The sequence below is a fragment of the Syngnathus scovelli genome, chromosome 8 (genome assembly GCF_024217435.2).
Source record: "Syngnathus scovelli strain Florida chromosome 8, RoL_Ssco_1.2, whole genome shotgun sequence".
In the NCBI taxonomy this organism is placed as follows: domain Eukaryota; kingdom Metazoa; phylum Chordata; class Actinopteri; order Syngnathiformes; family Syngnathidae; genus Syngnathus; species Syngnathus scovelli.
The window spans coordinates 1,310,001-1,327,782 of NC_090854.1; the positions used below are offsets into that span (position 1 = coordinate 1,310,001).

At 63.3% G+C, this 17,782-nt stretch overlaps 4 non-coding genes across 4 annotated transcripts; all 4 read right to left on the bottom strand.

Annotated features, from left to right (window-relative positions):
- Nucleotides 1-7,280: 7,280 nt before the first annotated feature.
- Nucleotides 7,281-7,399, bottom strand: LOC125974285 (5S ribosomal RNA). Its single transcript, XR_007483456.1, has one exon. It is a non-coding gene; the product is annotated as a 5S ribosomal RNA (ribosomal RNA).
- A 631-nt stretch (nucleotides 7,400-8,030) lies between these two features.
- On the bottom strand, nucleotides 8,031-8,149 carry LOC125974406 (5S ribosomal RNA). Its single transcript, XR_007483525.1, has one exon. It is a non-coding gene; the product is annotated as a 5S ribosomal RNA (ribosomal RNA).
- Nucleotides 8,150-12,697: 4,548 nt separating this feature from the next.
- LOC125974286 (5S ribosomal RNA) lies at nucleotides 12,698-12,816 on the bottom strand. Its single transcript, XR_007483457.1, has one exon. It is a non-coding gene; the product is annotated as a 5S ribosomal RNA (ribosomal RNA).
- A 630-nt stretch (nucleotides 12,817-13,446) lies between these two features.
- On the bottom strand, nucleotides 13,447-13,565 carry LOC125974444 (5S ribosomal RNA). Its single transcript, XR_007483561.1, has one exon. It is a non-coding gene; the product is annotated as a 5S ribosomal RNA (ribosomal RNA).
- Nucleotides 13,566-17,782: the final 4,217 nt, after the last annotated feature.

Genomic DNA, 17,782 nt, shown 5'->3' on the forward strand with positions numbered 1-17,782 from the left:
AGTGGCCGAAAATAGCCCCCGCCGAGCGGATCGGCTGTTTATAAGCACCGCGGAGGAGATCGCGGCCGGCGAGCTAGCGCACGCCGCCCGGCACCAACGGGAGGCCGGAAATAGCTCCAAGCCGAGCGGATCGGCACTTTATAAGCACCGCGAAGGTGGTCGCGGCGCCTCATTCGACTTCCAGCGGCCGGCGACCTCGCGCACCCGCCCGGCACATCCGGGAGGCCGTGCGCACGAGCCAAGTGGCCGAAAATAGCCCGCGCCGAGCGGATCGGCTGTTTATAAGCACCGCGGAGGTGGTCGCGGCGCCTCATTCGACTTCCAGCGGCCGGCGAGCTCGCGCACCCGCCCGGCACATCCGGGAGGCCGTGCGCACGAGCCACGTGGCCGAAAATAGCCCCCGCCGAGCGGATCGGCTGTTTGTAAGCACCGCGGAGGTGGTCGCGGCGCCTCATTCGACTTCCAGCGGCCGGCGAGCTCGTGCACCCGCCCGGCACATCCGGGAGGCCGTGCGCACGAGCCAAGTGGCCGAAAATAGCCCCCGCCGAGCGGATCGGCTGTTTATAAGCACCGCGGAGGTGGTCGCGGCGCCTCATTCGACTTCCAGCGGCCGGCGAGCTCGCGCACCCGCCCGGCACATCCGGGAGGCCGTGCGCACGAGCCAAGTGGCCGAAAATAGCCCCCGCCGAGCGGATCGGCTGTTTGTAAGCACCGCGGAGGTGGTCGCGGCGCCTCATTCGACTTCCAGCTGCCGGCGAGCTCGCGCACCCGCCCGGCACATCCGGGAGGCTGTGCGCACGAGCCAAGTGGCCGAAAATAGCCCCCGCCGAGCGGATCGGCTGTTTATAAGCACCGCGGAGGTGGTCGCGGCGCCTCATTCGACTTCCAGCGGCCGGCGAGCTCGCGCACCCACCCGGCACATCCGGGAGGCCGTGCGCACGAGCCAAGTGGCCGAAAATAGCCCCCGCCGAGCGGATCGGCTGTTTATAAGCACCGCGGAGGTGGTCGCGGCGCCTCATTCGACTTCCAGCGGCCGGCGAGCTCGCGCACCCGCCCGGCACATCCGGGAGGCCGTGCGCACGAGCCAAGTGGCCAAAAATAGCCCCCGCCGAGCGGATCGGCTGTTTATAAGCACCGCGGAGGTGGTCGCGGCGCCTCATTCGACTTCCAGCGGCCGGCGAGCTCGCGCACCCGCCCGGCACATCCGGGAGGCCGTGCGCACGAGCCAAGTGGCCGAAAATAGCCCCCGCCGAGCGGATCGGCTGTTTATAAGCACCGCGGAGGTGGTCGCGGCGCCTCATTCGACTTCCAGCGGCCGGCGAGCTCGCGCACCCGCCCGGCACATCCGGGAGGCCGTGCGCACGAGCCAAGTGGCCGAAAATAGCCCCCGCCGAGCGGATCGGCTGTTTATAAGCACCGCGGAGGTGGTCGCGGCGCCTCATTCGACTTCCAGCGGCCGGCGAGCTCGCGCACCCGCCCGGCACATCCGGGAGGCCGTGCGCACGAGCCAAGTGGCCGAAAATAGCCCCCGCCGAGCGGATCGGCGGTTTATAAGCACCGCGGAGGTGGTCGCGGCGCCTCATTCGACTTCCAGCGGCCGGCGAGCTCGCGCACCCGCCCGGCACATCCGGGAGGCCGTGCGCACGAGCTAAGTGGCCGAAAATATCCCCCGCCGAGCGAATCGGCTGTTTATAAGCACCGCGGAGGTGGTCGCGGCGCCTCATTCGATTTCCAGCGGCCGGCGAGCTCGCGCACCCGCCCGGCACATCCGGGAGGCCGTGCGCACGAGCCAAGTGGCCGAAAATAGCCCCCGCCGAGCGGATCGGCTGTCTATAAGCACTGCGGAGGTGGTCGCGGCGCCTCATTCGACTTCCAGCGGCCGGCGAGCTCGCGCACCCGCCCGGCACATCTGGGAGGCCGTGCGCACGAGCCAAGTGGCCGAAAATAGCCCCCGCCGAGCGGATCGGCTGTTTATAAGCACCGCGGAGGTGGTCGCGGCGCCTCATTCGACTTCCAGCGGCCGGCGAGCTCGCGCACCCGCCCGGCACATCCGGGAGGCCGTGCGCACGAGCCAAGTGGCCGAAAATAGCCCCCGCCGAGCGGATCGGCTGTTTATAAGCACCGCGGAGGTGGTCGCGGCGCCTCATTCGACTTCCAGCGGCCGGCGAGCTCGCGCACCCGCCCGGCACATCCGGGAGGCCGTGCGCACGAGCCAAGTGGCCGAAAATAGCCCCCGCCGAGCGGATCGGCTGTTTGTAAGCACCGCGGAGGTGGTCGCGGCGCCTCATTCGACTTCCAGCTGCCGGCGAGCTCGCGCACCCGCCCGGCACATCCGGGAGGCTGTGCGCACGAGCCAAGTGGCCGAAAATAGCCCCCGCCGAGCGGATCGGCTGTTTATAAGCACCGCGGAGGTGGTCGCGGCGCCTCATTCGACTTCCAGCGGCCGGCGAGCTCGCGCACCCGCCCGGCACATCCGGGAGGCCGTGCGCACGAGCCAAGTGGCCGAAAATAGCCCCCGCCGAGCGGATCGGCTGTTTATAAGCACCGCGGAGGTGGTCGCGGCGCCTCATTCGACTTCCAGCGGCCGGCGAGCTCGCGCACCCGCCCGGCACATCCGGGAGGCCGTGCGCACGAGCCAAGTGGCCGAAAATAGCCCCCGCCGAGCGGATCGGCTGTTTATAAGCACCGCGGAGGTGGTCGCGGCGCCTCATTCGACTTCCAGCGGCCGGCGAGCACGCGCACCCGCCCGGCACATCCGGGAGGCCGTGCGCACGAGCCAAGTGGCCGAAAATAGCCCCCGCCGAGCGGATCGGCTGTTTATAAGCACCGCGGAGGTGGTCGCGGCGCCTCATTCGACTTCCAGCGGCCGGCGAGCTCGCGCACCCGCCCGGCACATCCGGGAGGCCGTGCGCACGAGCCAAGTGGCCGAAAATAGCCCCCGCCGAGCGGATCGGCTGTTTATAAGCACCGCGGAGGTGGTCGCGGCGCCTCATTCGACTTCCAGCGGCCGGCGAGCTCGCGCACCCGCCCGGCACATCCGGGAGGCCGTGCGCACGAGCCAAGTGGCCGAAAATAGCCCCCGCCGAGCGGATCGGCGGTTTATAAGCACCGCGGAGGTGGTCGCGGCGCCTCATTCGACTTCCAGCGGCCGGCGAGCTCGCGCACCCGCCCGGCACATCCGGGAGGCCGTGCGCACGAGCCAAGTGGCCGAAAATAGCCCCCGCCGAGCGGATCGGCTGTTTATAAGCACCGCGGAGGTGGTCGCGGCGCCTCATTCGACTTCCAGCGGCCGGCGAGCTCGCGCACCCGCCCGGCACATCCGGGAGGCCGTGCGCACGAGCTAAGTGGCCGAAAATATCCCCCGCCGAGCGAATCGGCTGTTTATAAGCACCGCGGAGGTGGTCGCGGCGCCTCATTCGACTTCCAGCGGCCGGCGAGCTCGCGCACCCGCCCGGCACATCCGGGAGGCCGTGCGCACGAGCCAAGTGGCCGAAAATAGCCCCCGCCGAGCGGATCGGCTGTCTATAAGCACCGCGGAGGTGGTTGCGGCGCCTCATTCGACTTCCAGCGGCCGGCGAGCTCGCGCACCCGCCCGGCACATCCGGGAGGCCGTGCGCACGAGCCAAGTGGCCGAAAATAGCCCCCGCCGAGCGGATCGGCTGTTTATAAGCACCGCGGAGGTGGTCGCGGCGCCTCATTCGACTTCCAGCGGCCGGCGACCTCGCGCACCCGCCCGGCACATCCGGGAGGACGTGCGCACGAGCCAAGTGGCCGAAAATAGCCCCCGCCGAGCGGATCGGCTGTTTGTAAGCACCGCGGAGGTGGTCGCGGCGCCTCATTCGACTTCCAGCGTTCGGCGAGCTCGCGCACCCGCCCGGCACATCCGGGAGGCCGTGCGCACGAGCCAAGTGGCCGAAAATAGCCCCCACCGAGCGGATCGGCTGTTTATAAGCACCGCGGAGGTGGTCGCGGCGCCTCATTCGACTTCCAGCGGCCGGCGAGCTCGCGCACCCGCCCGGCACATCCGGGAGGCCGTGCGCACGAGCCAAGTGGCCGAAAATAGCCCCCGCCGAGCGGATCGGCTGTTTATAAGCACCGCGGAGGTGGTCGCGGCGCCTCATTGGACTTCCAGCGGCCGGCGAGCTCGCGCACCCGCCCGGCACATCCGGGAGGCCGTGCGCACGAGCCAAGTGGCCGAAAATAGCCCCCGCCGAGCGGATCGGCACTTTATAAGCACCGCGGAGGTGGTCGCGGCGCCTCATTCGACTTCCAGCGGCCGGCGAGCTCGCGCACCCGCCCGGCACATCCGGGAGGCCGTGCGCACGAGCCAAGTGGCCGAAAATAGCCCCCGCCGAGCGGATCGGCTGTTTATAAGCACCGCGGAGGTGGTCGCGGCGCCTCATTCGACTTCCAGCGTTCGGCGAGCTTGCGCACCCGCCCGGCACATCCGGGAGGCCGTGCGCACGAGCCAAGTGGCCGAAAATAGCCCCCGCCGAGCGGATCGGCTGTTTATAAGCACCGCGGAGGTGGTCGCGGCGCCTCATTCGACTTCCAGCGGCCGGCGAGCTCGCGCACCCGCCCGGCACATCCGGGAGGCCGTGCGCACGAGCCAAGTGGCCGAAAATAGCCCCCGCCGAGCGGATCGGCTGTTTATAAGCACCGCGGAGGTGGTCGCGGCGCCTCATTCGACTTCCAGCGGCCGGCGAGCTCGCGCACCCGCCCGGCACATCCGGGAGGCCGTGTGCACGAGCCAAGTGGCCGAAAATAGCCCCCGCCGAGCGGATCGGCTGTTTGTAAGCACCGCGGAGGTGGTCGCGGCGCCTCATTCGACTTCCAGCGGCCGGCGAGCTCGCGCACCCGCCCGGCACATCCGGGAGGCCGTGCGCACGAGCCAAGTGGCCGAAAATAGCCCCCGCCGAGCGGATCGGCTGTTTATAAGCACCGCGGAGGTGGTCGCGGCGCCTCATTCGACTTCCAGCGGCCGGCGAGCTCGCGCACCCGCCCGGCACATCCGGGAGGCCGTGCGCACGAGCCAAGTGGCCGAAAATAGCCCCCGCCGAGCGGATCGGCTGTTTATAAGCACCGCGGAGGTGGTCGCGGCGCCTCATTCGACTTCCAGCGGCCGGCGAGCTCGCGCACCCGCCCGGCACATCCGGGAGGCCGTGCGCACGAGCTAAGTGGCCGAAAATATCCCCCGCCGAGCGGATCGGCTGTTTATAAGCACCGCGGAGGTGGTCGCGGCGCCTCATTCGACTTCCAGCGGCCGGCGAGCTCGCGCACCCGCCCGGCACATCCGGGAGGCCGTGCGCACGAGCCAAGTGGCCGAAAATAGCCCCCGCCGAGCGGATCGGCTGTTTATAAGTACCGCGGAGGTGGTCGCGGCGCCTCATTCGACTTCCAGCGGCCGGCGAGCTCGCGCACCCGCCCGGCACATCCGGGAGGCCGTGCGCACGAGTCAAGTGGCCGAAAATAGCCCCCGCCGAGCGGATCGGCTGTTTATAAGCACCGCGGAGGTGGTCGCGGCGCCTCATTCGACTTCCAGCGGCCGGCGAGCTCGCGCACCCGCCCGGCACATCCGGGAGGCCGTGCGCACGAGCCAAGTGGCCGAAAATAGCCCCCGCCGAGCGGATCGGCTGTTTATAAGCACCGCGGAGGTGGTCGCGGCGCCTCATTCGACTTCCAGGGGCCGGCGACCTCGCGCACCCGCCCGGCACATCCGGGAGGCCGTGCGCACGAGCCAAGTGGCCGAAAATAGCCCCCGCCGAGCGGATCGGCTGTTTGTAAGCACCGCGGAGGTGGTCGCGGCGCCTCATTCGACTTCCAGCGTTCGGCGAGCTCGCGCACCCGCCCGGCACATCCGGGAGGCCGTGCGCACGAGCCAAGTGGCCGAAAATAGCCCCCGCCGAGCGGATCGGCTGTTTATAAGCACCGCGGAGGTGGTCGCGGCGCCTCATTCGACTTCCAGCGGCCGGCGAGCTCGCGCACCCGCCCGGCACATCCGGGAGGCCGTGCGCATCAGCCAAGTGGCCGAAAATAGCCCCCGCCGAGCGGATCGGCTGTTTATAAGCACCGCGGAGGTGGTCGCGGCGCCTCATTCGACTTCCAGCGGCCGGCGAGCTCGCGCACCCGCCCGGCACATCCGGGAGGCCGTGCGCACGAGCCAAGTGGCCGAAAATAGCCCCCGCCGAGCGGATCGGCTGTTTATAAGCACCGCGGAGGTGGTCGCGGCGCCTCATTCGACTTCCAGCGGCCGGCGAGCTCGCGCACCCGCCCGGCACATCCGGGAGGCCGTGCGCACGAGCCAAGTGGCCGAAAATAGCCCCCGCCGAGCGGATCGGCTGTTTATAAGCACCGCGGAGGTGGTCGCGGCGCCTCATTCGACTTCCAGCGGCCGGCGAGCTCGTGCACCCGCCCGGCACATCCGGGAGGCCGTGCGCACGAGCCAAGTGGCCGAAAATAGCCCCCGCCGAGCGGATCGGCTGTTTATAAGCACCGCGGAGGTGGTCGCGGCGCCTCATTCGACTTCCAGCGGGCCGCGGTCTCGCGCACGCCGCCCGGTTCAAATTTTCTAAGTGCAACGCACAATGAGATGCATGAGAAACGGCCTTGGTTACCATCACATTTGAAGCGATGAATACGAAGTTAAATTTTATGACTCGGTGTATAAGTCGAGGTCGATTTTTTTCGGTCGATTTTGGATCGAAAAAGGTCGACCAATACACCGGCAAATACGGTATATATATTTATTATAAATGTAGTATTTATTTATATAGATTTATTGTTTATTTATATATATAAAGGCAGGTCCGCAAAAGTATTTCTGACGCGTAGCCGGTCCGTGGCGCAAGAAAGGTTGGGGACCACTAGTCTAAAAGAATCTGGCCGTAACTGGAATAGGGTTCTACGCGAATGCCCAACGGAAAAGTGAAGTGCACAAAACCTGCATTTGGCTGTATCAAAATAAATGTCATGAAAAAGGTAAAAACACTACATGGAAGCGCAATGTGTTGTGCTGGGTTCTTTTACAAGTAAAGACTGCTGCTTTGAGTTCACAGGGAGCCATGCTCTTTATTCACTGTACATAGTCTGTCCTCTAGCGGTAAAAACGTGAACTGCAATGCTATGGCTGTCGCCACACAATGTAGGTTTTAAACTCGTGTTGTAGTTTCATTGTTGGAGTTCAAACTAGGCTTGCAGTTTCCGAATGCCATTCGTGATGGGTGCTGTAAAAAGTTCTTGGCTTAAACGATTGAAGTGCACATAAGAAAAAAAAAAAAAAAAGCTTACGGTAACTGGTATTCCCAGGCGGTCTCCCATCCAAGTACTAACCAGGCCCGACCCTGCTTAGCCTCCGAGATCGGACGAGATCGGGCGCTCTCAGGGTAGTATGGCCGTAAGCTGTGAGACCGCTCAGCATTTTTCATTTTATAGACACAATCGCCCCTGAAACCATGCCAAGCAGCGGCGGGACTTGATAGCTGTGGTAAAAGTTTCCTTTCACAATTGACGTGGGGAAAAAAAAAAAAAAAAGGCTTTCAGCACCTGGTATTCCCGGACGGTCACCCTTCCCTTTTGTTTTTTTTTTTTTTTTTTTACAACCAGGGCCGAAACAGGCTTTCTTCCAAGGCTTTTGGTCTTTTCTGGAAACATGGCTATCATGAAAAGTTATTGACAGCTTTTTATGCGGTAGCACGAATTTGCCGTTGCGACCTGCATTTTGCTGAATCAAAATAAATGCCTTGAAAAGTTTAAAAACACTTCATGGAAGTGTTGTGTTGGGTTCTTTTACAAGTCAAGCCTGCTGCTTTGAGTTCACAGGGAGCCATGCTCACTGTACATAGTCTGCTCTCTAGCGGTAAAAAATTTAACTACAATGCTGTGGATGTCACCACATAATATAGCTTTCAAACTCGTGTTATAGTTTCAATGTCGGAGTTTAAATTAGGCTTGCTGTTTCCGGATGCCATTCGTGATGGGTGTTGTAAAAAATAGTTTCTTAAACGATTGAAGTGCACATAAGAAAAAGAAAAAGCTTACAGCACCTGGTATTCCCAGGCGGTCTCCCATCCAAGTACTAACCAGGCCCGACCCTGCTTAGCTTCCGAGATCGGACGAGATCGGGCGTTCTCAGGGTAGTATGGCCGTAAGCCGTGAGGTGACCCAACATTTTGCATTTTATAGACACAATCGCCCCTGAAACTAGCGCGCGAGCCAATGAAGCCTTCAAAACTGCTTCGGCACATGGAGACCAAGCATCCTGCATTAAAAGACAAACCTTAACCACTTCGGGTTTCATTGTCTCCGATTACGCCTGGATGGGACCGGCTCGTTTCTGAGAAACAAGCTCGGTGCTCCCAATAATTCAACGTAATGGTGACTTTTATTTTTATGTGGTTTATATTTGTTTTTATGCCAGTCGTATCATTTTATTTAATCGTATTTACCGTATTTGCCGGTGTACAGGTCGACTCGGTGTATAAGTCGACCCCCTAAAATTCGACGGAAAATTACGATTTTATGATATATCCTTTGTATAAGTCGAGCTCAATTGTTGCATTATATTAAACTTCAAAATTGAATATGCGAAATTTATTGACGAAATGTGTTCAAATTCCGGGAGGCCGTGCGCATGCGGCTGTTTATAAGCACCGCGGAGGAGATCGCGGCCGGCGAGCTCGCGCACGCCGCCCGGCACCAACGGGAGGCCGGAAATAGCTCCAAGCCGAGCGGATCGGCACTTTATAAGCACCGCGGAGGAGATCGCGGCGCCTCATTGGACTTCCAGCGGCCGGCGAGCTCGCGCACCCGCCCGGCACATCCGGGAGGCCGTGCGCACGAGCCAAGTGGCCGAAAATAGCCCCCGCCGAGCGGATCGGCACTTTATAAGCACCGCGGAGGTGGTCGCGGCGCCTCATTCGACTTCCAGCGGCCGGCGAGCTCGCGCACCCGCCCGGCACATCCGGGAGGCCGTGCGCACGAGCCAAGTGGCCGAAAATAGCCCCCGCCGAGCGGATCGGCTGTTTATAAGCACCGCGGAGGTGGTCGCGGCGCCTCATTCGACTTCCAGCGTTCGGCGAGCTCGCGCACCCGCCCGGCACATCCGGGAGGCCGTGCGCACGAGCCAAGTGGCCGAAAATAGCCCCCGCCGAGCGGATCGGCTGTTTATAAGCACCGCGGAGGTGGTCGCGGCGCCTCATTCGACTTCCAGCGGCTGGCGAGCTCGCGCACCCGCCCGGCACATCCGGGAGGCCGTGCGCACGAGCCAAGTGGCCGAAAATAGCCCCCGCCGAGCGGATCGGCTGTTTATAAGCACCGCGGAGGTGGTCGCGGCGCCTCATTCGACTTCCAGCGGCCGGCGAGCTCGCGCACCCGCCCGGCACATCCGGGAGGCCGTGCGCACGAGCCAAGTGGCCGAAAATAGCCCCCGCCGAGCGGATCGGCTGTTTATAAGCACCGCGGAGGAGATCGCGGCCGGCGAGCTAGCGCACGCCGCCCGGCACCAACGGGAGGCCGGAAATAGCTCCAAGCCGAGCGGATCGGCACTTTATAAGCACCGCGGAGGTGGTCGCGGCGCCTCATTCGACTTCCAGCGGCCGGCGAGCTCGCGCACCCGCCCGGCACATCCGGGAGGCCGTGCGCACGAGCCAAGTGGCCGAAAATAGCCCCCGCCGAGGGGATCGGCTGTTTATAAGCACCGCGGAGGTGGTCGCGGCGCCTCATTCGACTTCCAGCGGCCGGCGAGCTCGCGCACCCGCCCGGCACATCCGGGAGGCCGTGCGCACGAGCCAAGTGGCCGAAAATAGCCCCCGCCGAGCGGATCGGCTGTTTATAACCACCGCGGAGGTGGTCGCGGCGCCTCATTCGACTTCCAGCGGCCGGCGAGTTCGCGCATCCGCCCGGCACATCCGGGAGGCCGTGCGCACGAGCCAAGTGGCCGAAAATAGCCCCCGCCTAGCGGATCGGATGTTTGTAAGCACCGCGGAGGTGGTCGCGGCGCCTCATTCGACTTCCAGCGGCCGGCGAGCTCGCGCACCCGCCCGGCACATCCGGGAGGCCGTGCGCACGAGCCAAGTGGCCGAAAATAGCCCCTGCCGAGCGGATCGGCTGTTTGTAAGCACCGCGGAGGTGGTCGCGGCGCCTCATTCGACTTCCAGCGGCCGGCGAGCTCGCGCACCCGCCCGGCACATCCGGGAGGCCGTGCGCACGAGCCAAGTGGCCGAAAATAGCCCCCGCCGAGCGGATCGGCTGTTTATAAGCACCGCGGAGGTGGTCGCGGCGCCTCATTCGACTTCCAGCGTTCGGCGAGCTCGCGCACCCGCCCAGCACATCCGGGAGGCCGTGCGCACGAGCCAAGTGGCCGAAAATAGCCCCCGCCGAGCGGATCGGCTGTTTGTAAGCACCGCGGAGGTGGTCGCGGCGCCTCATTCGACTTCCAGCGGCCGGCGAGCTCGCGCACCCGCCCGGCACATCCGGGAGGCCGTGCGCACGAGCCAAGTGGCCGAAAATAGCCCCCGCCGAGCGGATCGGCTGTTTATAAGCACCGCGGAGGTGGTCGCGGCGCCTCATTCGACTTCCAGCGGCCGGCGAGCTCGCGCACCCGCCCGGCACATCCGGGAGGCCGTGCGCACGAGCCAAGTGGCCGAAAATAGCCCCCGCCGAGCGGATCGGCTGTTTATAAGCACCGCGGAGGAGATCGCGGCCGGCGAGCTAGCGCACGCCGCCCGGCACCAACGGGAGGCCGGAAATAGCTCCAAGCCGAGCGGATCGGCACTTTATAAGCCCCGCGGAGGTGGTCGCGGCGCCTCATTCGACTTCCAGCGGCCGGCGAGCTCGCGCACCCGCCCGGCACATCCGGGAGGCCGTGCGCACGAGCCAAGTGGCCGAAAATAGCCCCCGCCGAGCGGATCGGCTGTTTATAAGCACCGCGGAGGTGGTCGCGGCGCCTCATTCGACTTCCAGCGGCCGGCGAGCTCGCGCACCCGCCCGGCACATCCGGGAGGCCGTGCGCACGAGCCAAGTGGCCGAAAATAGCCCCCGCCGAGCGGATCGGCTGTTTATAAGCACCGCGGAGGTGGTCGCGGCGCCTCATTCGACTTCCAGCGGCCGGCGAGCTCGCGCATCCGCCCGGCACATCCGGGAGGCCGTGCGCACGAGCCAAGTGGCCGAAAATAGCCCCCGCCGAGCGGATCGGCTGTTTGTAAGCACCGCGGAGGTGGTCGCGGCGCCTCATTCGACTTCCAGCGGCCGGCGAGCTCGCGCACCCGCCCGGCACATCCGGGAGGCCGTGCGCACGAGCCAAGTGGCCGAAAATAGCCCCTGCCGAGCGGATCGGCTGTTTGTAAGCACCGCGGAGGTGGTCGCGGCGCCTCATTCGACTTCCAGCGGCCGGCGAGCTCGCGCACCCGCCCGGCACATCCGGGAGGCCGTGCGCACGAGCCAAGTGGCCGAAAATAGCCCCCGCCGAGCGGATCGGCTGTTTATAAGCACCGCGGAGGTGGTCGCGGCGCCTCATTCGACTTCCAGCGGCCGGCGAGCTCGCGCACCCGCCCGGCACATCCGGGAGGCCGTGCGCACGAGCCAAGTGGCCGAAAATAGCCCCCGCCGAGCGGATCGGCTGTTTGTAAGCACCGCGGAGGTGGTCGCGGCGCCTCATTCGACTTCCAGCGGCCGGCGAGCTCGCGCACCCGCCCGGCACATCCGGGAGGCCGTGCGCACGAGCCAAGTGGCCGAAAATAGCCCCCGCCGAGCGGATCGGCTGTTTATAAGCACCGCGGAGGTGGTCGCGGCGCCTCATTCGACTTCCAGCGGCCGGCGAGCTCGCGCACCCGCCCGGCACATCCGGGAGGCCGTGCGCACGAGCCAAGTGGCCGAAAATAGCCCCCGCCGAGCGGATCGGCTGTTTTTAAGCACCGCGGAAGTGGTCGCGGCGCCTCATTCGACTTCCAGCGGCCGGCGAGCTCGCGCACGCCGCCCGGTTCAAATTTTCTAAGTGCAACGCACAATGAGATGCATGAGAAACGGCCTTGGTTACCATCACATTTGAAGCGATGAATACGAAGTTAAATTTTATGACTCGGTGTATAAGTCGAGGTCGATTTTTTTCGGTCGATTTTGGATCGAAAAAGGTCGACCAATACACCGGCAAATACGGTATATATATTTATTATAAATGTAGTATTTATTTATATAGATTTATTGTTTATTTATATATATAAAGGCAGGTCCGCAAAAATATTTCTGACGCGTAGCCGGTCCGTGGCGCAAGAAAGGTTGGGGACCACTAGTCTAAAAGAATCTGGCCGTAACTGGAATAGGGTTCTACGCGAATGCCCAACGGAAAAGTGAAGTGCACAAAACCTGCATTTGGCTGTATCAAAATAAATGTCATGAAAAAGGTAAAAACACTACATGGAAGCGCAATGTGTTGTGCTGGGTTCTTTTACAAGTAAAGACTGCTGCTTTGAGTTCACAGGGAGCCATGCTCTTTATTCACTGTACATAGTCTGTCCTCTAGCGGTAAAAACGTGAACTGCAATGCTATGGCTGTCGCCACACAATGTAGGTTTTAAACTCGTGTTGTAGTTTCAGTGTTGGAGTTCAAACTAGGCTTGCAGTTTCCGAATGCCATTCGTGATGGGTGCTGTAAAAAGTTCTTGGCTTAAACGATTGAAGTGCACATAAGAAAAAAAAAAAAAAAAGCTTACGGTAACTGGTATTCCCAGGCGGTCTCCCATCCAAGTACTAACCAGGCCCGACCCTGCTTAGCCTCCGAGATCGGACGAGATCGGGCGCTCTCAGGGTAGTATGGCCGTAAGCTGTGAGACCGCTCAGCATTTTTCATTTTATAGACACAATCGCCCCTGAAACCATGCCAAGCAGCGGCGGGACTTGATAGCTGTGGTAAAAGTTTCCTTTCACAATTGACGTGGGGAAAAAAAAAAAAAAAGGCTTTCAGCACCTGGTATTCCCGGACGGTCACCCTTCCCTTTTGTTTTTTTTTTGTTTTTTTTACAACCAGGGCCGAAACAGGCTTTCTTCCAAGGCTTTTGGTCTTTTCTGGAAACATGGCTATCATGAAAAGTTATTGACAGCTTTTTATGCGGTAGCACGAATTTGCCGTTGCGACCTGCATTTTGCTGAATCAAAATAAATGCCTTGAAAAGTTTAAAAACACTTCATGGAAGTGTTGTGTTGGGTTCTTTTACAAGTCAAGCCTGCTGCTTTGAGTTCACAGGGAGCCATGCTCACTGTACATAGTCTGCTCTCTAGCGGTAAAAAATTTAACTACAATGCTGTGGATGTCACCACATAATATAGCTTTCAAACTCGTGTTATAGTTTCAATGTCGGAGTTTAAATTAGGCTTGCTGTTTCCGGATGCCATTCGTGATGGGTGTTGTAAAAAATAGTTTCTTAAACGATTGAAGTGCACATAAGAAAAAGAAAAAGCTTACAGCACCTGGTATTCCCAGGCGGTCTCCCATCCAAGTACTAACCAGGCCCGAGCCTGCTTAGCTTCCGAGATCGGACGAGATCGGGCGTTCTCAGGGTAGTATGGCCGTAAGCCGTGAGGTGACCCAACATTTTGCATTTTATAGACACAATCGCCCCTGAAACTAGCGCGCGAGCCAATGAAGCCTTCAAAACTGCTTCGGCACATGGAGACCAAGCATCCTGCATTAAAAGACAAACCTTAACCACTTCGGGTTTCATTGTCTCCGATTACGCCTGGATGGGACCGGCTCGTTTCTGAGAAACAAGCTCGGTGCTCCCAATAATTCAACGTAATGGTGACTTTTATTTTTATGTGGTTTATATTTGTTTTTATGCCAGTCGTATCATTTTATTTAATCGTATTTAACGTATTTGCCGGTGTACAGGTCGACTCGGTGTATAAGTCGACCCCCTAAAATTCGACGGAAATTTACGATTTTATGATATATCCTTTGTATAAGTCGAGCTCAATTGTTGCATTATATTAAACTTCAAAATTGAATATGCGAAATTTATTGACGAAATGTGTTCAAATTCCGGGAGGCCGTGCGCATGCGGCTGTTTATAAGCACCGCGGAGGAGATCGCGGCCGGCGAGCTCGCGCACGCCGCCCGGCACCAACGGGAGGCCGGAAATAGCTCCAAGCCGAGTGGATCGGCACTTTATAAGCACCGCGGAGGAGATCGCGGCGCCTCATTGGACTTCCAGCGGCCGGCGAGCTCGCGCACCCGCCCGGCACATCCGGGAGGCCGTGCGCACGAGCCAAGTGGCCGAAAATAGCCCCCGCCGAGCGGATCGGCACTTTATAAGCACCGCGGAGGTGGTCGCGGCGCCTCATTCGACTTCCAGCGGCCGGCGAGCTCGCGCACCCGCCCGGCACATCCGGGAGGCCGTGCGCACGAGCCAAGTGGCCGAAAATAGCCCCCGCCGAGCGGATAGGCTGTTTATAAGCACCGCGGAGGTGGTCGCGGCGCCTCATTCGACTTCCAGCGTTCGGCGAGCTCGCGCACCCGCCCGGCACATCCGGGAGGCCGTGCGCACGAGCCAAGTGGCCGAAAATAGCCCCCGCCGAGCGGATCGGCTGTTTATAAGCACCGCGGAGGTGGTCGCGGCGCCTCATTCGACTTCCAGCGGCTGGCGAGCTCGCGCACCCGCCCGGCACATCCGGGAGGCCGTGCGCACGAGCCAAGTGGCCGAAAATAGCCCCCGCCGAGCGGATCGGCTGTTTATAAGCACCGCGGAGGTGGTCGCGGCGCCTCATTCGACTTCCAGCGGCCGGCGAGCTCGCGCACCCGCCCGGCACATCCGGGAGGCCGTGCGCACGAGCCAAGTGGCCGAAAATAGCCCCCGCCGAGCGGATCGGCTGTTTATAAGCACCGCGGAGGAGATCGCGGCCGGCGAGCTAGCGCACGCCGCCCGGCACCAACGGGAGGCCGGAAATAGCTCCAAGCCGAGCGGATCGGCACTTTATAAGCACCGCGGAGGTGGTCGCGGCGCCTCATTCGACTTCCAGCGGCCGGCGAGCTCGCGCACCCGCCCGGCACATCCGGGAGGCCGTGCGCACGAGCCAAGTGGCCGAAAATAGCCCCCGCCGAGGGGATCGGCTGTTTATAAGCACCGCGGAGGTGGTCGCGGCGCCTCATTCGACTTCCAGCGGCCGGCGAGCTCGCGCACCCGCCCGGCACATCCGGGAGGCCGTGCGCACGAGCCAAGTGGCCGAAAATAGCCCCCGCCGAGCGGATCGGCTGTTTATAACCACCGCGGAGGTGGTCGCGGCGCCTCATTCGACTTCCAGCGGCCGGCGAGTTCGCGCATCCGCCCGGCACATCCGGGAGGCCGTGCGCACGAGCCAAGTGGCCGAAAATAGCTCCCGCCGAGCGGATCGGCTGTTTATAAGCACCGCCGAGGTGGTCGCGGCGCCTCATTCGACTTCCAGCGGCCGGCGAGCTCGCGCACCCGCCCGGCACATCCGGGAGGCCGTGCGCACGAGCCAAGTGGCCGAAAATAGCCCCCGCCGAGCGGATCGGCTGTTTATAAGCACCGCGGAGGTGGTCGCGGCGCCTCATTCGACTTCCAGCGGCCGGCGAGCTCGCGCACCCGCCCGGCACATCCGGGAGGCCGTGCGCACGAGCCAAGTGGCCGAAAATAGCCCCCGCCGAGCGGATCGGCTGTTTGTAAGCACCGCGGAGGTGGTCGCGGCGCCTCATTCGACTTCCAGCGGCCGGCGAGCTCGCGCACCCGCCCGGCACATCCGGGAGGCCGTGTGCACGAGCCAAGTGGCCGAAAATAGCCCCCGCCGAGCGGATCGGCTGTTTATAAGCACCGCGGAGGTGGTCGCGGCGCCTCATTCGACTTCCAGCGGCCGGCGAGCTCGCGCACCCGCCCGGCACATCCGGGAGGCCGTGCGCACGAGCCAAGTGGCCGAAAATAGCCCCCGCCGAGCGGATCGGCTGTTTATAAGCACCGCGGAGGTGGTCGCGGCGCCTCATTCGACTTCCAGCGGCCGGCGAGCTCGTGCACCCGCCCGGCACATCCGGGAGGCCGTGCGCACGAGCCACGTGGCCGAAAATAGCCCCCGCCGAGCGGATCGGCTGTTTGTAAGCACCGCGGAGGTGGTCGCGGCGCCTCATTCGACTTCCAGCGGCCGGCGAGCTCGCGCACCCGCCCGGCACATCCGGGAGGCCGTGCGCACGAGCCAAGTGGCCGAAAATAGCCCCCGCCGAGCGGATCGGCTGTTTATAAGCACCGCGGAGGTGGTCGCGGCGCCTCATTCGACTTCCAGCGGCCGGCGAGCTCGCGCACCCGCCCGGCACATCCGGGAGGCCGTGCGCACGAGCCAAGTGGCCGAAAATAGCTCCCGCCGAGCGGATCGGCTGTTTATAAGAACCGCGGAGGTGGTCGCGGCGCCTCATTCGACTTCCAGCGGCCGGCGAGCTCGCGCACCCGACCGGCACATCCGGGAGGCCGTGCGCACGAGCCAAGTGGCCGAAAATAGTCCCCACCGAGCGGATCGGCGGTTTGTAAGCACCGCGGAGGTGGTCGCGGCGCCTCATTCGACTTCCAGCGGCCGGCGAGCTCGCGCACCCGCCCGGCACATCCGGGAGGCCGTGCGCACGAGCCAAGTGGCCGAAAATAGCCCCCGCCGAGCGGATCGGCTGTTTATAAGCACCGCGGAGGAGATCGCGGCCGGCGAGCTAGCGCACGCCGCCCGGCACCAACGGGAGGCCGGAAATAGCTCCAAGCCGAGCGGATCGGCACTTTATAAGCACCGCGGAGGTGGTCGCGGCGCCTCATTCGACTTCCAGCGGCCGGCGACCTCGCGCACCCGCCCGGCACATCCGGGAGGCCGTGCGCACGAGCCAAGTGGCCGAAAATAGCCCGCGCCGAGCGGATCGGCTGTTTATAAGCACCGCGGAGGTGGTCGCGGCGCCTCATTCGACTTCCAGCGGCCGGCGAGCTCGCGCACCCGCCCGGCACATCCGGGAGGCCGTGCGCACGAGCCACGTGGCCGAAAATAGCCCCCGCCGAGCGGATCGGCTGTTTGTAAGCACCGCGGAGGTGGTCGCGGCGCCTCATTCGACTTCCAGCGGCCGGCGAGCTCGTGCACCCGCCCGGCACATCCGGGAGGCCGTGCGCACGAGCCAAGTGGCCGAAAATAGCCCCCGCCGAGCGGATCGGCTGTTTATAAGCACCGCGGAGGTGGTCGCGGCGCCTCATTCGACTTCCAGCGGCCGGCGAGCTCGCGCACCCGCCCGGCACATCCGGGAGGCCGTGCGCACGAGCCAAGTGGCCGAAAATAGCCCCCGCCGAGCGGATCGGCTGTTTGTAAGCACCGCGGAGGTGGTCGCGGCGCCTCATTCGACTTACAGCTGCCGGCGAGCTCGCGCACCCGCCCGGCACATCCGGGAGGCTGTGCGCACGAGCCAAGTGGCCGAAAATAGCCCCCGCCGAGCGGATCGGCTGTTTATAAGCACCGCGGAGGTGGTCGCGGCGCCTCATTCGACTTCCAGCGGCCGGCGAGCTCGCGCACCCGCCCGGCACATCCGGGAGGCCGTGCGCACGAGCCAAGTGGCCGAAAATAGCCCCCGCCGAGCGGATCGGCTGTTTATAAGCACCGCGGAGGTGGTCGCGGCGCCTCATTCGACTTCCAGCGGCCGGCGAGCTCGCGCACCCGCCCGGCACATCCGGGAGGCCGTGCGCACGAGCCAAGTGGCCAAAAATAGCCCCCGCCGAGCGGATCGGCTGTTTATAAGCACCGCGGAGGTGGTCGCGGCGCCTCATTCGACTTC